This window comes from Rhinolophus sinicus, chromosome X (assembly GCF_036562045.2).
Source record: "Rhinolophus sinicus isolate RSC01 chromosome X, ASM3656204v1, whole genome shotgun sequence".
Lineage (NCBI taxonomy): Eukaryota > Metazoa > Chordata > Mammalia > Chiroptera > Rhinolophidae > Rhinolophus > Rhinolophus sinicus.
This window is the reverse complement of record NC_133768.1, coordinates 20,589,412-20,613,371: the sequence shown is the minus strand read 5'-3', so window position 1 is coordinate 20,613,371 and position 23,960 is coordinate 20,589,412.

Below are 23,960 nucleotides of genomic sequence, written 5' to 3'. Positions count from 1 at the left end.
TCCTGGTTACTTAATTTTTAAATATACTCAAAAGTAAAGCCACAACACTGTTATTTAATAAGTCTGGGAGCATTTTAAAATGTTCATTACCACGCCTTCATTTTTCCATGTGAGAAGATTAAGTAAATTCAACGCTCGTTTATGAAAAGTATCTCCCTATATTTTTTATGTTGAAAAGATTTAGTCATCAACTGTAGCAGAATCTCAACCCAACGACTTTCAGGTAGCCAAGGTTCTCCCTAAATATTAGTAGCACCAGTCCTGTTATCAACAGTTCTATAAGTGCACTGAAAGCCGTGCGTTTCTCTTCTCCATTGCTGCATTCCGATCAGACAGTAAGGTCTATACCCCATCAATTCATTACACAGAATACCCAAAGTAAAAGTCAGAACCTTGAGTTTGCCAAAGAAGTCCTCCTTTAAGAGGAAAAATATACACATTCCCTCTATGTTCTCCACTTCCAGCCAATTCCATATGTTCATTTCCAGGTCTTTCAGAAATTACTTTTTATAAGTATCACTGAGCCTGATGGGGACCATTTGAGTATCTAGCGGAGGATGGATGTCCTGGACCATTGTGTCCCTTAGGGATGGCTGAAATAGAAATAAATTGTGGGTTCCTCCCTCACAGTGACAAAAGTTAGAGTGCTAAGCACAGTTTTTATTTTATGAAATAGCATGCCTGCAGAAGCCAGTGTAGTGTGACGACAGAGCAGGAGGCCACTGAACAGCATAAACCACCTTTTTTCCACAGCAAGAATTGTGTGTAAAGTTATCTTTTACGTACAGTTTTATACTAAAACTACTTTCACAGAGATTGCTTTCTCTTGTATTTTTTGATACAGATTTTCATCCAATTCATTGTCTAGGAATCACATAGCATCAAAATTCTCACAAAATGCCTTCACTGTAAATGTATCTCTTATACAAACAGGGGGCTTCATTTTCCTTGCGGACTGTTTTTACAAGCTTTCAAAATGGTTGGGGCAGGTTTTGCCCCATTACCAACATTATAGATCTTAAAAGTCTTGTTTTTTCATTTGCAATTCTTGGATTGCTCCCAAAAGACTTTACTCTCCATGAAGTTAGGACCTCATTTTGGTTATCTGCAATACTGTAATCCTGGTACCTTAAAACAGGGTCTGGCATGTGGTAGGCACTGCTACTGTGAGTTGGCTCGACTGAGCTGGGCAGTTCTTCTGCTCCACATGGTTTCATTCCCAGGGGTGCTCAGCGGGGACTGGAAAATCCATGATGGGGTATCTGGAATGATTGGAGGCTGGCAGTGCCTCTCCCTTTGGCTGTCCAGTTGGACTTCACTAATGGCACCTCAAGCCACCAAGAGCCCTCCCCTTTTAAAAACTAAGTTATAGAATCGTCTCATAATGTCATTGAGCATTTTCCAAATTGGCTGTAAGAGAATGATTGATTCACTTGAGGTGAAACCAAAAATGCATAAGATGGGTATTGTGTCATATAAAACACAATAATGCAAAGAAAATAAATGCACTAATGTTCTGTGATACTTTTCCATAAAAAGAAGTCTTAGCTGCAATGGTGGATTGATTAAAAAATCAAATGAAATATTATACCTTTTCATTAAAATGCTTTGGGGTTGTGAATAATATATACTTGTTCAATACTGAGCTTGTTTTGGATTAATAGGAACTGCAAATGTAATTTGAAAAGCATTTAATTGTAACGTATTATCCTTAAGTTTGTTTTCAAAGTATTATTTTACAGCAGCTATTATCATATGAGTGCTGACAATGAAAGAGAACCTTCTGAGTATCTTTCCCTTCAATGTAGTATTTTACTAAATAGATATTTTCCCCTTAGAACCTCTCAGTTGCAGAAGTAAAGCAAAATACTGATTCTAAATTATAACAATTTGAGAAGAAACCACTGTCTGTAGCCACAGAATCATTGGAATATAACTCCTTTAAAGTAGGATTGTACAATCAAAATTAGCAGCTAGAACACTGATGAAATTGTGTTTCAGAGCACTGGGAAAATGCAGAAAATTGCAATAATTGCTATTTCTCTTTTTAAAAAATCACAACGGCCAACAAAGCAGAGCAAAATATTGCAAGGCCTAGTTTCATTGACTTCCCTTTATTTTGATTTTACATTTGTTAAAAAAGTGTTTTTTAAAATTTTATTCTCTTAACATTAACAATCAATTTAGCTTGTGTTTAGATTTGGCTAGACCCATTTCCCTCACCACGACCAATGCCAGCACCTAGATATTAATATGTCGGGGTTCTCTTTAATTTATAGTTCTAAAAATAATGCTTCAGTTTTCCATAATCTATAATCAACATAGTGCATTTATTATTAGATCAATGCTGTATTTGAGAAAATATGGAATTTAAAAGTATAATCAAATTATTGAAATTATAGTACCTTAAAAATGTGAAAATATTTGACTTTTAAACTATCAAGGTACTGTTATAAAAATTCAATTAAATAACTAAGTCATATCAATGTACATCATATTTAAACTTCAAGTGGCTTTTTGAATCATGTTTCAGCAAAATTTTTTTGGGTTTCTACTTGGATAGAACACAGAAAAATTGCTAAGTTATTTTCAGTTGTATTCAAGGGAATAAACTTTCCCATTTAATTTAAAAATTTGAATGCCACTTTAAAATTTTAAGTGAAATTATTTTAAAGCAACGTCTATTCTAGGTAGAAAAGTTGTGTGTTTTATTTCGTAGGAGTATTAAAACATAATCATTTTGAACCCATGTTAAAATTTCAATTAATCCAAATACTTCAAAAATATTTCCTAATATATTATCAGTTAAATAAATATTACTAGTTAAAAGACTAATCCATTTTACTCACTACTTGTTTCTTTGTTTAATTTTTCAATTGCAGTTGACATTCAATATTATTTTATATTAGTTTCAGGTGAACAGCATAGTGGTTAAACATACATATGAGGTATGAAATGGTCCCCTCAATAAGTCTAATACCCACTTGACACTATATGTAGTTACTATACTATTATTGACTGTATTTTCTATGTTGTACTTTGCATCCTGTGACTATTTTGTAACTACCAATTTGTACTTCTTAATCCCTTTATCTTTTCCACCAAGCCCTCAACCCTCCTCCCATCTAGCAACCATCTGTTTTTTTCCCCTCTATATCTCTGAGTCTATTTCAGTTTTGTTTGTTCATTTATTCTGTTCTTTAGATAACACATATTAAGTGAGATCATATGGTATTTGTCTTTCTCTATCTGGCTTATTTCACTTAGCATAATATTCTCTAGGTCCATCCACGTCATTGCAAAAGGTAAGATTTCATTCTTCTTTATGACTGGGTAATACTCCATTGTATAAATGTACCACAGTTTCTTTATCCAGTCATTTGTCGATGGGCATTTTGGTTGTTTCCATGTCTTGGCTATTGTGAATAGCACTGCAATAAACATAGGGGTGCATATATTTCTTTGAATTAGTGTTTTGGATTTCTTTGGATAGATACCCAGGAGTGGAATTGCTAGCTCATACGGTAGTTCCATTTTCTATTTTTTGAGGTACCTCCATACTGTTTTCCGTAGTGGCTGCGCCAATCTGCAATCCCACCAACAGTACACGAGAGTTCCATTTCCTCCACATCCTCACCAACACTTGTTATTTATTGATTTATTGATGATAGCCATTCTGACCGGAGCGAGGTGATATCTCATTGTGGTTTTAATTTTTTTTTTGGTGTTTAGTTGTACGTGTTCTTTATGAATTTTGGATATTAACTGCTTATCAGATGTATCATTGGCAAAGATCTTCATCCATTTAGTAGGTTGTCTTTTTGTTTTGTTGATGTTTTCCTTTGCTGTGTGAAAACATTTTTAGTTTGTTATTGTCCCATTTGTTTATATTTTCTTTGGTTTTCCTTCTCCAAGGGGATATATGAATAAAAATATTTCTAAGGGTAATGTCTGCAAATTTACTTGTTATATTTTCTTCTAGGAGTTTTATGGTTTGGGGTGTTACATTTAAGTCTTCAATTCATTTTGCGTTTATTCTTTTATATGGTGCAAGAAGGTGATCCCAATTTCATTTTTTTGTCATATATCTCTCCAGTTTTCCCAACACCATTTATTGACTAGACTGTCTTTACCCCATTGCATATTCTTGCCTCCTTTGTCATAGAGTAAATGACCATATAGATGTGGGTTTATTTCTGGGCTCTCTATTCTGTTCCACTGATCTATGTGTCTGCTTTTATGCCTGAACCATGCTGTTTTGATTACTATGGCCTTGTAGTATAGTTTGATGTCAGGTAGCATGATACCTCCAGCTTTGTTCTTCTTTCTCAAGATCATGTGGTTATTCAGGATTTTTCATGGTTCCATATAAATTTTAGGATTATTTGTTCTAGTGCTATGAAAAATGCCATTGGTATTTTGATAGGGATTACATTGAATCTATAGATTGCTTTGGGTAGTATAGACATTTTAACAATATTAATTCTTCCTATCCATGAGCATGGAATATGCTTCCATTTATTTGTATCTTCTTTAATTTCTCTCTTTAATGTCTTACAATTTTCTGAGTACAGTTCTTTTACTTCCTTGCTTAAATTTATTCCTAAGTATTTTGTTTTATTGATACAATTGTAAATGGGATTGCTTTTTAAATTGCTCTTTCTGATAGTTCATTATTTGTTGCATAAAAATGCAACAAATTTTTGAATATTAATTTTGCATCCTGCTACTTAATTCACTTATAAGTTCTAATTTCACCCACTACTTCTTGATGTGTAGATTGGACATATACATACACTTTGGTGGTAATATCAAAACATTGAGGCAATTTACTGGGAAGGAAATAGGTGATTTATCAGGATCTAGAAAAATAAAATGTAATCAACACAATTTAAAGTCAGCTATTTTACTTCTAGAAATCTGTCTTTTAGAAATAACTGAAGTACATTCAATTACACGTTTTTTTTACTTTACCATTTTTATTGAAAATATGGGAGTAAGTTTATTATCCATTCAAATGAGAGTTATCAAATAAATTATGATAAGTTCACACAGTTGAATACTCTTCAAACATTTACAGGAATAAGGTACATCTATAATCTCTTATCTGGAAAGGTGTTTACAATATATTAATGAAGAAAAAGGCAGTTGAAGTAAAATACGTATGGTTTAATCTTGTTTTCATCTTTATTTTATATTCTTAAGTATATGCATATATATACATATGTGTATATAAGTAAGTGTATTTATATGTTTCTTTAAATATAGAAAATCTTATTGATGCAAAATGAATTGTAATATTGACCATCTGTATACTTGAGAAAGTAAAGAAGGGCATTGTTTCTTAACTTCGATTACTTTAAAATATTCCATAGACTTATGGGTTATTTTAAGCTGTATTTTATATTTTTTAAAGAACAAAAAGAGAACATTGACATTAATTTGTGAAGACTTTAAAGTCTCATTCTATAAAGTCTCCTATTATACTGTACAAAATCTAGACGAATAAAAGTATAAATTACAGTTTTAAAGTGAAAAAATCTTAGAACTACAATTTAATCAGCCTTATTTAATTAGAGTTTTCATTTACCTTCAATGTCTACCCAGCCGATAAGAGTTGTTGTTCCGTGTACAAGCCAAAGGAGTACAGTGAGCCTGGCATTTGTCCATTTTAGATTTCCTTCCGACTGGACCATTCCAGTACATCTTTATATATTAAGCTGCAGCAGTTTATAAATACTCTTTCCCTCAAGAGGTGGTGTCAGTTTCCCCTCCGCTTGTATCTGGGACAATTTTTAACTGCTTTGATCATAGAGTGCAGAGGACCTGATGCAATGTGACTTCTAACACTAGATCATTAAGAAGCTAGCCACCTTGTAAAAAGTATGACTACCCCAAGACCACCATGTTGACACCTTGTAAAAAGTATGACAACCCAAGCCACTTAAGGTGCTCCAGTTGACTAGCCTTACTAAGATCCCAGCTGAAAACAACATCAAATAGCTACCCTGTGAATGAGCCATTTTTAGATGCCCAGCCCAGTTGAGACCTCCTATGACATCAGCCCCAGATGGCACATGAGAATTTCCAAAGAAGAACCACTGAGGGAATACTTGTACAATTCCCGACCCACGGATGCACGAGAAAAATAAAAGTTGTTTTACTCCACTACATTTTGAGATAATTTGTTACACAGTGACAAATAGCAAGAACATAAACTCATTTAAAAGTCTAAGACAAATAAATACTTGGTAAAGATTTTCTCCTTTGGGGCCTGCGTATTTCAGATCAACTGGGAAGAAAATCCTAACCTTCTCTAATTTAAGTTTTCATTCTTTGTATGGGAGAGGACTCAGTTGAATCCAGTTAGTTTTTATAAGGGACAGTCCACTTTGGATTTTTTCACTAGTATTGTGCATGGGGATCAGGTTGTCTTGGGCAAAGTTATTTCAGCATTCACCTTTATTTTATTCTTTACCATCCCATGGAAAAATCTATTAGACACTGAATATGGTCATGTTTTACTGTTCTTTTCTTGGGCTTTCACTTCCTATAAAGAATATACTGTACCAGTTCAATATTGGCCCCTAGCTACTTATGTTTATATCAATTTCCGCAAAAGTTAACATGATCTAGCAGTATTTTATTGTCAGTCTTAGTAATAATTCATAGTGGAATAAAATAGTAGTGTAATCTGCCTCCCTCTCTTCTTTCCCATGTTTATATTACTGACTGAAAAACATTCTGGATATGCTCTCGTATTTCCTATCCCTTGAGGTTAATAGCAGAATGGATGTTTTCCTATAGAATAATGGCATGGTCTTATGCTCTGTTTGCTATATAATTATCATCAGAAAGAATTACTTATACCTAACTATTTTAAAACAAAAATCATTTTTGACACAAATTCTTCAAACATTGTTCATATCTAGCAACCTTCTACTGTAGGTCAAATCATTCTATTTAAGAGTATAATTTGCAAGGAGACAGTCTTGGGAGATTCATTAAATGTTGTAATGATTAAAATTAGGTGATTGATGGATAGTTTCATATTTGAAAATCATAGAAGTTGGTTGGTTACATATGTATTAAATATTTCTCAAACTAAAATTATTGTGATTATGCTTTATGCCATAGAACTTTGATATCCTATATTCCCATTTATCTCAATGTGAAAAAAAGACTGAGTATGTTATGTCCAGGAAAATATTGACCCTAACTGATAAAAATGATTGCTGGGCCAACTTTTATGCATAAGTGGAGTTGTCAGATATACAGATAGTTTCCCAGTTTAGGCTACTTAATTTTGGTTAAGGGGTCACACTTAAGCTTTACTGATTTACGAAGTATATAGGATTGCTTAAATTCGGCTACAGAGGATATCTTTATCTTGTGTTCTTGCAAAAGAATATAATGTTAAATATATTTATTAGCCTTTTCCTACTTAAAGTATAGTGAAGAAATGAGATGTATAAAAAACTGCCTCAAGGCTGTGCATATCATTTATTTCACCAGGTCCCAAAGCCTGTAAAGCTGTACTTCCCAATGCTGTAGCTTACAGCCACTAGCCAAATGTGTGAAGTGAGCACTTGAAATGTGACCACTCTGAATGTGTCATTTGACACATTTGAAATCCACTGGATTTCAAATACTTAGTAGAAAATACATAGAATATTTCATCATTGCTATGTCATATTGATTCATGGTGAAATGATAATATTTCATATATATTAGATTAAATATGATATATTAAAATTAATGTCCCATGTTGCTCATATTTGTAGCTTTAATTATGTATCTACAGTATAGCACTGCTTTAAGGGTAATTCTTGGATTAAATTATGAGAGAATTGAGTTCAGGGACCACAAGAGTTTTGATCATTCAAGCAATCATCATTGTGTTGTTCTTAGTTTTTATTCATACCACTAACCTTTTAAAAAATTATTGCATTTTTTAGAGTTGTTGTTGAGGATAAGCAACCACATTGCATAGAATATCCTTTTGAGGATTGTATCTGTCAGCATCTGCTGGGTTATGCTGCAGTAAGAAACAAACTCCAAAATCTCAATGGCTTAAAATAACAAAGGTGCATTTCTCCCTTAGGCTTCATGTTCACCATAGTTTGGAGGGAGGGTGCTCTGTTCATCCTGGTCACTCAAGGACTAAGACAGATGGGGCATCCACCATTTCCAATGTTGCTGATCTCAGAGCCAAAGAGAAAGAATTCTCTATGATTTCACACTGACGATTGAATACTATAACCCAGACATACTCATGTCTCCCACACTAAAAACTCATCGATAACAACTAGCCCTATTGTCCCACTCAAAGTTAAGCAGTCAAAGAATTTCAGGCTCCCATATGCCCAGAAAGAGGAGAGAAACATCAGAGAGCAGCAGTAATGATTATTATTGTACGAGTATAATGATTAAATGTTATTACAATGGCCTATCAAAGAAATTTCTGTCATGTATCAATACTAAAAAAAATAAAATACTTAATTTTTGGTTGTTTTTAGATATCTATTTGTTTTAGAAAAGCTAGAGTATTTTACATTATACTTACCTTATTACTAATCATGTTTTCCTATTAGTTTTGGCTGATAATAAATTGATCTTTAATAAAAAGTTCAGAACTCTTAGGTTTTTTTATTGTTCTGCCTTTAGCTTCCTTTCATTTATATTTTCTCATCTATTTATTTTACTCTCTTTGTGTTACAAACGCCTCTGTAAAATGTTGAAATCATTTTGTAAGAAAACAATTGTGTTACTCCTACGTGAGAAGGAAAGATTTTAAACCAATTATTAGTAAATAATTCCTACATTATGTTTCATAAAATTGCACTAAGTAATACTTCTATCATCATAAGTTTAATAATTAAAGTTCCGATATATAATGCTTAGTGTCTTAAATATGTATTGATAGTGAGTTTACCTATATACCCTAAGAAAAAGGTGTTTTTCTTCTCAATAGTTAGCTCTTCTTTATTCCCATTCATTAGAGTATCCCAAGGGAATGACTGAATTGCTCACTTTTCTGTTTAAAGAGAAAGCTTTCATTTTATGTCTCATTCAATGTGTACATACAATACTTGAGGCTAAAAATTCAATTATTTTATGAGTGAACAGAAATAAATTCAATGTTAAGGAATTAGAGTGAAATTTACTTTAGTGGTTATACAAAAATAGTTGGACCTGACTTCAATGCTGGTTTTGAGGTTAAATCTGATACCTACTGTGATAACAGTTGTATCCAAAAATATGACATATGATTTTGACCTGCTATACATATAAATCATGATGATTATACATGTCTTACTGTTGTTCTACAACACAGGGTTATCGTAGATTAAGATAGTTTTAAAATGACCTTCTAACTCTATGAACATGGATCAGTAGCAATTGAAAATTCAATACATTCTTTAAACGACTAATTTTTGTTTATAAAATTACTCTATTGAAATTATTAAATGTGTTAGGCTTTCTGAAAGAACGCCTGTGGAGAGATTGTCATATTTCCTGTAACTCAAAGGATGGCAGTTGAAAACATCAATACATATCTTTAAATGACTAATTTTTGTTTATAAAATTACTTTATTGAAATTTAAATGTATTAGACTTTCCAAAAGAACACCTGTGGAGAAAGTGTCATATTTCCCGTAATTCAAAGGATGGCAGTTGAAAACACTAATACATATCTTTAAATAACTAATTTTTGTTTATAAAGTTACTTTACTGAAATTAGTAAATGTATTAAGCTTTCTAAAGGAATACCTGTGGAGAGACTCTCATATTTCCTGTAATTCAAAGGATGTTGGCCACTCCTGCAAATATTGGAACTTCAGTTTCTTAAATATGTGCTAATTAATAGGCATGGAGTTCTTAGCCAGTAGCTCCCGTGTGATCATAAAAAAAAAAAAAAAAAAAAAAAAAATCACAGCATATTATCGAGTAGTACTTTCATTTATTAATCTTAGTATCTCATCTTTCTATATGTCACACTGATCTCATTTTTACTAAGTAAGTGGAGATATCAATAAGAAGTTACTTGTATGAGACTAGGGCTCAGTGACCAGTTTAGGGCTGGAGAAATACATTTTAAATGATGAGTTGGTTCTTGTAGCAGTCAGTTTATATTATATTATGCCAGAGTCACAAACAACCCCAACACTTCAGTGATTTACCACACAAAAATAATAGTTCATTCCCTGCATGTGTTATTTGTGGAAAGGAAATAGCTGTGGCTTTACTGGGCTTTGCTCAGCCCTGCTCCCCTGGTCTTTTTCATTCTCAGAATTGGCTGAAGGAGCAGCTACTAATGGGAAATCCCCACTTCATAGCAGAGAGAAAATGAGGAAGAAACTTTGTGAAAACACAATCACTCTGGAAGTGTCTATATTTAATAGACATTCTTCACTCCTGTTCACATTTCCATAGTCAATGAAAGTCATATGGAATAATAGAAAAATATATTTTGCCCACAGATTAGCACTATGTGCCACACATCTATAGTCAGCAACAAACACTCCTCTTAGTGGCAGAGGAGAAGTGAACACTTGGGAACAATTATTCAGTCCCCATCATATAAGAACATAATAAAATTAGAGAATAGAGAAGGTCAGAGTCCAGACCCGGGTGCATTCCGACATTAAGATCAAGCATAGAAAAAGAGATGACAAAATAAGGAATAATAGATGAGGAAAACCAGGCAAGTCTTGTGATCAAAGCTAGGGGAGGTTTCAAATAGGAGAGTATGGTCAAATGCCTTTGGTGACCCCAAATAGTCTCATAAGAGAGTGATATGCGTAATTCCCCACTGTACTTCTCAATACGAACAAGATTTGTGTCCTTGAAAAGTGCACTTTAAGTATTATTTTGAAAGTGAGAGGAGAGTAAGTTCAAGAGTGAGTGAATGGGGATTTCTTGTTCTGACACAAGGGAGCCTGAATTAACACAAAACTCCTCCCATGCTATAAACTCCTAGAAATCCCAGGTAATATATAGCAATAGCAAAATATATTGCTAAATTTGTAAGAAAGAAAGGAAAATCCCCAAGTGTCAGAAACAAAGAAGAAATGAAAAGATAAGGCCATAGCACTGAGCTGGTTGTTACGGAGACGATAGAAAGCAAGGAAAGAGCTTTATCCAACCTATAAATTCATTTTAAGGCTAAGGATGGGATTACCAACACGAGGTTAGAAGTTAGGAAAGATGCCCCTGAATCCGCATTATAATCTCTAACTAAAAACACGATGCCCCATATAAAAATTGAAAACCAGAGCTATGGCAGAAATGTTAGGATTTGATAGTTCTGGCTGACAAGTATCTAGATGTTATGTTATTCTCTGAACTCTTCTGTATGTTTGAAAGCTTTCATATTTAACACGATGCTGGTTGGGAAGTATTGACAGGGATGTTGAAATATAAAAGTCATCAGACAACAGAGTGAGTTGTGAGAGACGCCATATTCAGGTTGTCAAGGGAAATATTTTAAAAATGTAAAATATATCTACAAATATCCAAAAATAAGTTTCATGAATTAAAAATACAGCAAGCTAAGACCCTCTTTATATCCCAGCAGGATATATACTGTGTTTCCCCGAAAATAAGACGTAGGCGGACCATCAGCTGTAATGTATCTTTTGGATCAACAATTAATATAAGACCCGGTCTTATTTTAATATAAGACCGAGTATAATATAATTAATATAATATTATATAGTATGATATATAATATAATGTAATATATAATATAATATAATATAATATAATATAATATAATATAATATCGGGTCTTATGTTAATTTTTGCTCCAAATGACTTATTAGAGCTGATGGTCCGGCTAGGTCTTATTTTCGGGGAAACACAGTATAAAGATGGAGAACAAGGAAGTGGGTAAAGCTCTCTGAAAAGAGTTCTGTGGATAGAGCTGTTGTTGTGTTGGGAGCCCATGCCTCCTTCCTCTACAATAGGAGAGGAGTAGGGGTGCCATCTTCTAACCACAGACCTGTTGAGAGAGGGCTGTATGGGATCTCCTCTGAAAGCTTGATACTGATTCCTTGCACTTAGCAAAATTGAGAAAGAAAATAGAAAGTTGTTTGATGGAAAGAATTAACTCCTCATAGTTCTATTTAAAATGAGCACCGCCCCTGTTGGCACTCCCACAGCATCTTGTGGAGTGGGTCCCCTAGGTAAAAAGAGACTGATGGAGATAGAGGCAACAGTGACTGGCTGTTAAGAAGGGTCCAGTAGCAGAGTCTCCAGAGTCCCTGAAATGTGAGAAATAGCCAGCAGTTTTACACCTGTCCACAAGAGGACGCTACTGCCAGATGCCAACTGCACTTGTCATATAAAACTGTTCTTTCATATAATCTTCTCTCCTCCTGGGCCTTAATATAAAGATTTAAATGCTAAGTTAAATGCTAAGTAAGGACGGAGATGGTTAGGAGCCCCAAACTATTTCCTACTTCCAACTGTCCACCCAAATCACACTCTGGAGAAAGGGAGAAGATTTCATCATTAAAGCAATTTCAGAGTTTTTATTATTGCCAGGGATTGGACATACTAATTTCTGTGTTGCTAATTATAATGGCTCTAGGCCTGTCTGTCTCTTTTGATGCAATCAAGAATTGTTGGATGTCAGAATAAATGAGTAGCAATCACAAGAAGTTGTGACTAGAGGGTGTGATGCTCAGAATTGATATTTTGAAGATGGTAATTATTGGTAATATCAAAGTTTAAGGTGTGCACATGAGATTGGGTCACTAAGATAAGGTATAGGTGAAGGTCACAAAGTGACAGGTAAAGGAAAGAGAGGTTGGGAGGTTGGGTTGAACAGCCATTGTGTCAAGTCAGATCTTCTGCTAAGCGTGCACTGGTGTGGAGTTATGAACCCAAGAGAATTATTGGGGAGGACAATTCCTATGAAAGATGAAAGAGGAAACAGGAGCGGGCAGGGTAAGCCTTCAGACTAGAAGCATATCTAATACTCTGGAAGGAAAGAGGGAAGGGAGAATATGGCCGAGAGAACCTCAGACTGCGATGCAGCTCCGCAGTGTTTTGGCTAACCTAATTTTTAGCTCTGGAGCAAAGACTGACCATTACAGGAGTCCTGCATTGGTCAGAAAGGGCAAGGGACACAGTACCCATACCGTGCTTAGTAAGCGTCTGGGGGCATCGCTCAGACACTACAGCACATCCTAAAGGCACTGCAGCTAGAGGTGGTCGGCTCACTGCATTCCTCATAGCTGTAGGGGATATTACTTCTTAAGGTGGAATCTGAGTGGCACGTGTCCATGGCTGTCACCATCACTTGCCCAGTGAAACTATCCAGAATAGCGCTATCAGTGGAGGAACAAGGAGAACCAAGAGCTAAATCTTCACTGTATTGGTGGGGGCACTGCTAGTGATTGACAGTAAAGATCTGCAGGGAAGCCAGGTATAGCGTAGTGATGTGGGCTGCGAAGGATCTCTGGTTACAAATGAGAAAAGTCGAAAAATACTGCAAAGAGGAATTTGGAGCAAGGGAGAATAGTCGTTAGTTCACTTCCCAGGAATGAGATAGTGCAGCTGGGAGAGAAACCAAATACCTGGGGTAGCCTCAAAAATGTATACGCATGACTTGTATTCATCTTTCATTAGCAGCATATATTGAATATTACAATTTTAATACAGGTTTTTTCCTTTCTTAAGATGCTTATACATTTTTGGGGCACCCTCTGTATACAAACTGAAATCAGGTTTATTTTGATAAACTTATGGAAGAAGCGGTGGGGGAGAGACAGCCAGATTTCAGTTGAAGCTCGAAGTTGAAAGTTGAGGATATAATGGAGGTTGCTCATTAGAGATCCAGAGAAACTATAAAAGGTTTGGAGCAGACGTGGTATGGGGGACTGGATCAGAATAGAAAAACTGCTGACAATTGCAGGTGTGACAATCTGGGTGATGACAATAAGAATTAGTCACCTATTGAAAGTAAAGAAAGATGACTCACTTCAGCTTTTGCCTTTTGTTCTTAACCCAATGTGTGGAATCTTGGGGCAAGCCTTCTGACTTTTTGCAGCTTCCCATGAGGTCCAAAAAAATAGGTGATGAACTCTGTTTGGATGCCAGATAAATTGTTGACCCACTGAAGCTTAGACATTACAGGCACAAATGTATTGGTGTAAAATTGAAGTTGATAGGCGATGGGAATGGTAACATAGAAACAAAGTTAAAGCCTATTAATGAGATTGACAAAAATCAGTTCGATTTCATAGAAAAGTTATATTTCAATATGATGGCTGTCATAAAGTTGTGCGTATGTTTTTTAAGACATTGAGAGATGATTGTTTATTTTTGTCTGAAGTGATTATTGAATAAAGTACAAAAAGGAGACATTAAAATGGTTTTTAAACATGCACCTTTCAGACATATAAATTGTAGTATGCAATGGAATATTATTCAGTCATAAAAAGGAGTGAAGTACTGGTACATAATAGAATGTGGATGAACCTGGAAAACATGATTCTAAGTGAAAAGAGCCAGACACAAAAAAGTCACATATTGTATGATTTTATTCACCAGAAATATTCAGAATAGATAACTCCACAGAGACAGGTGGTTGTCAGGGGCTGGGGGGAATGGGGAATGGGGAGCAACTGCTTAATGGATATGAGGTTTCCTTCAGGGAGTATGAAAATATTTTGAAACTAGATAGAGGTGGTTGTTGTGCAACATTGGAAATATACTATATGCCACTGATTGTTTACTTTAAAATGATCAAATTTATGTTATGTGAATTTCACCTTAATTTTAAAAAGATATAGTAAGATCACTTTAGGTGGTTTAATATGTAATGATACTTAGTGTTGGAAAGCTGTGAGGAAATAAGTGCTCTTATACATTATGGAAATATGAATTAGTGTGAACCTTTATATTTCAAAAATAATCCCATGCCTCTTTCACAGAGCAATCCCAACTTTAGATATTAATCCTACAAGTATATCCCATAGTTTTAGTCCAGATATTTCATACCCTATAGACAGCTTGAAAACTCCTTCCCCACTCTCCATCCCATTCATGTACAAGTGGAAATTGGTGGAAAGAAACTGGTTGAAAGTAATAGCCAGCTTTTAGATGTTTTAGAACAATATCTTTTAATTATGAATATTGTAGTTTTCTTTATTGTCCACAGAAACATGAAATAGTGTTTAAATTTTTAGAGTCTCAAAATTTGAAAGACTCTCACCTACTGCCAATCCTCTCCCCGACATCTCTAACAAGAGATCTTTTAGACCATCTTAGAAAAACAGTTAAGGACACAGAACTCACTACTTACGAAGGCAGCCCCCTCTGGACAAATTTACTTATAAGAGTATTTTCCCTCTGCTGTTTTAACTGTTTTCTTGTGATTTTAAAACATACATCCCTAATGCATCTATACAGAACAAGTCCACTCCCTAATGAATTTGAAATTCCTTGGAAGACAGTTGTCCTCTGAACTGAATGTCCCTGGTTCTTTGAACCACACGTATTTGATGCATAGATTTTTTTTGAAGTAATAAACAATTGTACACTACAGGTTTTTTAAAATCTGCAATTCATGGAAATACATATACAAATGATTACAATTTAAAGGCCAATCACAAGACACTTAGTTAATTACATATACTAAAGAAAATTTAATCCAATGCAATAGATACTAGACTGAAAACTATCAAAAGCTTTTTCTATTTTTTTATTTTTTCTTTCCTTTTTTTTTCTCGGCAAAAACATGTCAAAGTAAGCAAGATACACTGTGGCAGTTCCTTTAAAAATTCAAAGTTGCTTTAATTGAAGATCAAAATAAAACCCTTGCATCCTGTGAATTTGTAAGCCAAGTTTTATATGGGGAGTGATTATTATGTTGAATTATGAATCCCTGAAAATAACACTTTACAAAAGAAATGCTGGAACAATCTTAATTGCAGTTCAAAATGTTGACATTTTAATCTATATACTCTAATAATGTCCTCTTTTCTGTGTATGTAAGCTGGTGGAGCTATTTAAAGGCGTTGGTATTTATATATCCTAGGTCTCTAGGACCCTTGTGAAAGAAACCCTTATCAGAACAAAATCATTCATGCAGGCTGACTAGATGAAAAGCAAGAGCAAACAAATACTCTGATCCAGCTGGTTGTTCCCTCAGCATTATGATTATATGAGTTTTATAAAGTCCAGTACCAGAGGGAGCTAGAAAAGCGCTTTCTAGAACTGCTGGTGTTTGGATAAATTCCCTAGTTCCAGTTTTATGCTTAAAAACACCTTTGTTTGCATTTTTTGCTAAAACTTTTACTTAATTCTGTGCATATGCACTCCACACATATTCTCGGTGAATTCTGCTTTTATATCTGCTCTTAATTAAAGCAGTAGTTTTGTTTAATCTCTTCCTTCAAAGGGAAAATAGTATAACCCAGTGGATTAACTAACATTTTGAGTTTCCAGGCAAACATCCATGAAGCCTACTACTAACGTGCCTTGCCCTTGGCATCAGACATTTGGAAATGAGGAAACACACACACACACACACACATTCCCATTTCCCTTGCAACTCAGTGCTGTATAAACAAACTTTCAGGAAACAACAAATAAAATTTAAGAAGATTATCCTAAAAGTATACCATCTATAAATTTACAGAGTTTAGCTGAAATGGCATTTCTGATGTTTTACAATAACACTGAATACCCTTGTAATATTTGGTGCATGTCTTTCTTGAATAATAATCTGAAATAAGGATTATGAAAAGGGATACTATAGCATGCACACACTAAACCTCCTAGTTCAGTATCTGGGCTTTGCAGTCCTTGCTTTATTGTCCAAAGATAATTCTATGTTTTAAGGTCCTAACTTTTTACAATATTGAGCTCAATCAATTTTTTTCTTTTACGAAAGGAATTTCACTCAAAACATTTTGAGTGTGTTTTGGTGTTCTTCAATTTTTTTGTATTTTTAAATGATTTGACATTATCTTGAACTACAGATTACACGGTAAAACACAAATCGTAAATTTACAGCTCAATGACTTCTTAATTTTTTTTAAAGTAATGCAATAATTTATTTTGAGAATAGTTCTAGAGTTATAGAAAAATTGAGCAGACAGAGAGCTTTCCCCCTCACACTATTATGTATTACCAAAATATTGCATTAGTGTGGTATATTTGTTGCAATTAATAGACCAATTTATGGATATATTATTAGTAACGAAAGTGTGTAGTTTACATTAAGATTCACTCTTTATGTTGTACAGTTCTATGGGTTCTGACAAATGCATAATGTCCTATATCCACCATTACAGCATCATGCAGAATACTTTCCCCATCCTAAAAATCTTCTGAGGTTTACCTATTCATCTATTCTTCCATTTCCCTGAACCTCTGGCAACCACTGATATTTTTTTTTTAAACCGTCTCTATAGTGTTGTCTTTCCCACAATGTCATATGGTTGGAATTAGAATCACCCGGTATGTAGCCTTTTCTGATTGGCTTCTTTCACTTAGCAATATGCATATGAAGTTTCTCCAATCTTTCATAGCTTGACAGCTCATTTCTTTTTTTAATCACTGGATAATATTCCACTGTGTAGATGTGGCAGTTGGTTTATCCATTCACCTACCTGAAGGGACATCTTAATTACTTCCAGTGTTTGGCAGTTATGAATAAAGTCAGTATACACATTCATGTGCATGTTTTTGTGTGGATATAAGTTTTCATCTCAATTGAGTAAACACCTATGTGCATTATTACTGGTTTGCATGGTAAGACCATGTTTCACTTCGCTGGAAACTGCCCTAATGTTTTCCAAACAGCTGTGCCATTTTGCATTCCCACTAGCACTGAACGAGATTTCCCGTAGCTTAACATCCTTGCCAGCATTTGGTGTTGTCAGTTGTTTAGAGCTAAGCCATTTTAATAGATGTAGCGGTATCCTGCTGTTGTTTTAATTTGTAACTCTCTAATGACAAATGATGTCGAACATACTATGCTTATTTGCCACCTACATATCTCCTTTGTGAGGTACCTGTTAAGCTCTTTGGCCCATTTTTAAATTGGGCTACTTGTTTTCTCTTTGTTAAAAGTTCTTTATATATAATTTTGGATACAAATCCTCTATCAGATACGGGTTTTACCAATATTTTCTCCTGGCTTCTGGCTTGTATTTTCATTGCCTTACAGTATCTTGAATAGAGAAGATGTTTTTAACTTCAATAAATTCCAGCTTACCAAATTTATTTCTTTAGTGGGTCTTGCTTTTGGTGTTCTATTTAAAGAATTATAGCCAAACCCAAGGTCACCTAAATTTTCTCCTATATTTTCTTATAGAACTTTTCTAGAGTGCATTTAACATTTAGGTTTATGATCCACTTTGAGTTAGTTTTTGAGAAAGGTGTAAGGTCTGTGTGTATAGAGTCCTTTTTTTCATATGGATAGCCGATTGTTCCAGTACAATTTGTTGGAAAGACTGTCTTTTGTCCAATGAATTGCCTTCACTTCTTTGTTAACAATCAATAGACTATTTTTGTGGGAGTCTATTTCTGGGCTCTCTATTCTGTCCCATTGATCTATTATTGTGTATTCGTTTGCCAGTACCACACTGTCATAATTATTGTAGCTTTGTAGTCGTAAGTCTTGTGGTCAGGTCGTGTCAATCTTCTAAAACTGTCTTCTTCAGTATTGTGAAGCAATTCTGGGTATTTTGCCTTTCTATAAAAACAATAGAATCAGTTTGTTGACATCTACAAAATAACTTGGTGGGATTTTGACTGAGATCAAATTGTATCCAGAGATCGAGTTGGAAAGAATTGACATTTTAACAATCTAAGTCTTCATAAACATGAAATAGCTCTCCATTTATTTAGATCTTTGATTTGTCCATCAGAGTTTGGTGGTTTTCCTCAGACAAATCGTCTACATATTTTGATAGACTTATACTTAAGCATTTCATTTTTTTGTTGCTAATATAAGTGATAATTGCTGGATTTGTACAGTAATTCCATGTTTAACTTTATAAGAAACTGCCAAACTACTTTCCAGAGGATTCTTTTATTGTTTATTTTTAGCTCAGTCCAGATCAATAAGCATGAATCTAACCTTTTTTTCAGAGCTCCATAATTTTCCGTAGTATAGATGTACCATAATTAATTTCACCGTTCAGATTGTCAAGGGATTTTTTTTAACCACTGCCAATGTTGCTGTGACAAACATTGTTTGATAGAGATTCTTACATATTGGTGACTTTACTTCAACAGGATAGATTTCAGAATTGGTCATTTTAACAGGTACCGCGTATTACCATCCAAAAGTCGCAGCAATTGCCACTCTCATAAGCAACGTATGAGAGTAGCTATTGCCCCGCATTCTTGCTAACCAGAAAACTATCAGCCTTCTTACTTATCTTCTCATTATTATTTTATTGTTCTATTATTTTTTACAATTAGAGATTTAAATTCATTTTAACTTACTATGGAAAATAGTAGGAATTTAGTTTTATTTTTTCCAATCTATTCCAATAAGCTGCTACCGCATGACAGGCCACCCCAAAACTTAGTGGCCCAAAGCACCAATTTATTACTTTTTATCTCATGATTCTATGGATTCAAAATTCAAACAGTGCTTGCAGTGATGATTCATTTCTGCTCCATGATGTCTGGGAATTCGGGTGGAATGACTTAAACAGCTGGAGGCTGAAAGAGATGAGGACAGGCCAAGCATTTCCCTCTTTCCCTCTATTCCCCACAGCCTCTCCACATTCCTGGCTATCAAGGACTTCCTCATGGCATGGAAGTCTCAGGATAATTAAAGTTTTTATTTGGACTCTAAGAGAGAGGATGTCGAAACTGTTGCCCTAGAAATGTCATAGCAGCCCTTCCACCATGCTCCGTTGGTCACAGCAAAGTCTAGCCTTGATTCAAGGGGAGGAGGCAGAGACTCCACCTCTAACTGGGAAGTGTATCAACAATTTGGTTTTAATTCAATTTTCTCTGCTGAGTTTATATATATCATTTTACATTACTGAGTTTCGGTGTCTTCATTTGAAAAACTGTAAAGTTCTACCTTGTTTGTCACTAAATTGGAGATATTATGTGTTGATGAGACTATCTTAATGAAAAGCTTTTTCATTCTCTACATGATAGACATACAAAAAATATAATTTTGATATATGAAGAAGCTGTCATGATTACATAATTAATGAAGTTGTACATATATATACTGAAGGTGCCAAAAAAATGTATACAAGTGGACACTTTGGTCACCATTGCTTAAGCAATAGTTCGCCGTAATCTGAAGTGTCTGGACGCTGATGGTAACCACTTTGAGCACCTCTTGTAACTGCAGGAGTCAAACATGACTTGTATTCATTTTTTGTTATTGGTATATATTGAGTATTACAATTTTAACTCAGTTTTTTCCTTTCTTAAAATGTGTATACATTTTTTGGCACCCTCTGTATATGTTAAGACCAATTATGACATAACATGAAATACCCAATTATCATCTTTCATTAGTGTTTATATTTTTGATAAAAAAATAGTCTGATATTTGCACAAATTATGTAAAAAGATGCATTAATTAAAAAATAACATCTTACAGTGCACAGAACAGAACTCCACACAAAGAATTATCTGATCCACAATATCAGTAGTGCCAAGGTTGAAAAACCCTGACCTAAAATAGGGTACTAACAGGTGAAAATTTCTCTACAGTAACTTAATTATGAACTAAGGTATAAATTTAGATATGAACTATATGTAGACATATATGAAGAGCAGTGACTAAAAACAATGGAATAAAACACAAAAAATAATAGTCACGAAAAAGAACATAGCAGCCCATTAGTAAAAATCTTTCATAAAAGTATAAATGCAAATTGCAAATAAACATGTGAAGCGTCTACATGACTAATAAAAGTAATGCAACCAAAAACAGTAAGAATCCTTTCTTCCCTGATGAAACTGTTAAGAATAATGATACCAAAGTTGTAGAGAGGAGGCCCTCTTATGTCCTACTTTCTGATGTGTGCATTGATGCCACTTCTGGAGAGCAATGTGGAAATAAATACATGTCAGGAGCCACAGCAATATCTACCATTTCACCAGTCATTTTACTTTTATGGATTTATCTAAGAAAATAGTTAGCGATATGGGCAAAGATTTATATCTATTTATATCTATTTACAATTGCAGAAACTTAATAAAATACAAATGTGAAATTGGAGAGTGATTTATTATAGATTTCCATGCATTTAGATTGTATGACCCTAGGATATTTAATGATGTGGGTGAATGTTAATGATGTCATTTTAAGTAGTGTGGTGGGCTGAATTGTGTCCTCCTAAAATTAGTATGTTGAAGTCCTAACCCCCAGTCATGATGTGACTGTATTTGAAGATAGGGTCTTTGAAGAGGTCACTAAGTGAAAATGAGGCCATTAGGGTGGGCCCTAATCCAATATGACTGATGCATTGCTAAGAAGAGCAAATTTGGACACAAACACACACACAGGCAAGACCATGTGAAGACACAGGGAAAAGACAGCTATCTACCAGCTAAGGAGAGAGACCTTAGGAGAAACCAACCCTGTCTCCACCTTGATCTTGAACTTCCAGCTTCCAAAATTGTTGTGGTTGTTTAAGCCACCCAGTCTGTGGTTCTTTGTTATGGAAGCCCTAGCAAACTAATACCACTGGGAAAATAAAATTTTTTAAAACTCTGTGCATGCAAATGCTTGCACTTTCTTTACAAATATTTGAAACATGACACCAATTTTGTGAATGTATATCTATATTAGCATTAAATTACTAGAGGCAAGTATGCCAAAATGTTAACAGAAGTTATTTCTGGGTAGTAATACAGGACAATTTATATGTTTTTCTAAAATATATATATATATTTTTTTTTTTTCCCCCCACCAAATTGTGTGTTCTAAGTAATTTACTCCAAATACTTAAAATATAATCAAATATCATTGGTGGGACCCCCACAAATTCATACTATAAATATTTTGGCTAAGTGAATTAAGTCCTACTTTTCATCATATAAGAAAAGCATTATAGTAAAAAATGAATTATCTAAGCATAATTTTAAGGAAAATGTATATTTATCTACAATTATAATATATTTAAAAATTGGAAGCCTGTTGTTGATATGAGATAATTTAGTCTTACTAGCAAACTCATTTTTATATATTAAGTGTATTAAGGCTTTTTCATGGCAATCTTGTTATCCTTTACAGTACCATCGTGTTAGTCAAATATAAAATGGAGATTTATTGCTACATAGACATATCCTTTATTACGTAATACTGGATATTTCCTGTCTTCCAGAGGACTAAACTTTATTAAAGAGCATTTAAATATCCTAGTCAATTGAAAGATAAAGCAGGAGTCTTCAAAACACCTTAATATTAATTTTTCGAAAGGATTGGTAAATCCTACTAAGGGCACTAATAAATGACTTTCTGCAAGTTCAAAATAATTAGCACTTCGTTTGGAGAGATATATATCCCAGAGAAACTATCCACTGTTTCTTTAAAGGTTTCAAATCTTGTGTCATATGATTTAGGCTTGTGGATTTCAAATGAAAGTGACATTCCAGAAAGGTTCCAGGATAGTACTAATTTGCAGCTCTTTTCAGCCTAAATAAAAGTCATCTTCTATGCCTTGTAGTGACTAATCTAAACTAAACTACCTGACATTTCCACTCAGTCCTGAAAACAAACTGAAATTGCTGAATTGTCAGCAAAGCTTTGATGTAAATCAGTAATCACAGGAGACTGCAAGGAAGAACATAATGTAACCATCAGCTCATCAAAGGGAAGCTTTTTGCTTTTAAAGAAAAAAAAATCCGACATTCTTCCTCTGAATTAAAGAATCATTTGGCCTAATTATTTTAAGATACAGTTTCCTCCCTAATAACTATCAAGATAATTAGCATTGAAAAGCATTTTTTTCCCACTGATCCAACAGAATTGTAAGAATACAAACCAGAAACAAGCTGTCATTTGGTATGGGAGACTTTCTTTTAAAATTTTTCAGCAGTGTTTAAGCTCTTGATTGTCTCCCATGGATCAAAGTGAAAGAAAAATAAGGGGAAAAAACAAATGAGCATATTTTTGAAATCATTTTCTTGGAAAAACTAAAAGCTCATTCTTTTCACTCTTCTAAATAAAACGACTTCCATTAGACTACATGTCTACATCTTTTCTACACAAAACATAGATTTCACACTAAGCAACACTGACATCGCTTTGAAGCTCATTAGAAAATTCAGGTTCTCAGGCCTCACCTCTGAGTAACTGAATCAGAATCTGTCTTTTGATAAGATTCTCATATGATTTGTACACACGTTGAAGACTGAGACACAGAATTCTACATGATAACTCAAATATTTCAGAAACAATGCTTTGTTGTATTCTAGTATTTTGTTCAAACCATTTGAGACCAAAGAATGGGCAAACAGCAATTTGGAACCAGGTTTGCTTTGCATCTGATCTTTCCACTCGGTAGAGCTGTGTTCCAGATATCTTAGAATCCAAGAAGTATATGTATTTTTCTAGTTGGAATGAAAAAAAAAACACGTAAATATGATCTAGTCTAACTCTTCACACAAGACAAGATACTTTCCTACATTATAGATAATGTGGCAGGTAAGGTCGATTCAATTGCAAATAATGAAGAACTCAGTAAGAAGGGCTTAAGCAACAGGAAGTTTTCTATATTAAGAAAACAATGTTCTGCATTAAGAAAATCATATTTGTCAAATCCTGCAACTCTTCATCCTTAAGAACCCAAGCTCTTCTGATATACACAAAGCACTGACTTTGTCTTTAAGCTAACACCTTTGATGGTCACAAAATGGCATCCACAGTCCTCAATAAAGCTGAACCATGAGAAAAAGTGATACTGCAGAGCCCTCCATGTTGGCTTTCCCTTATGTCTCTTCAA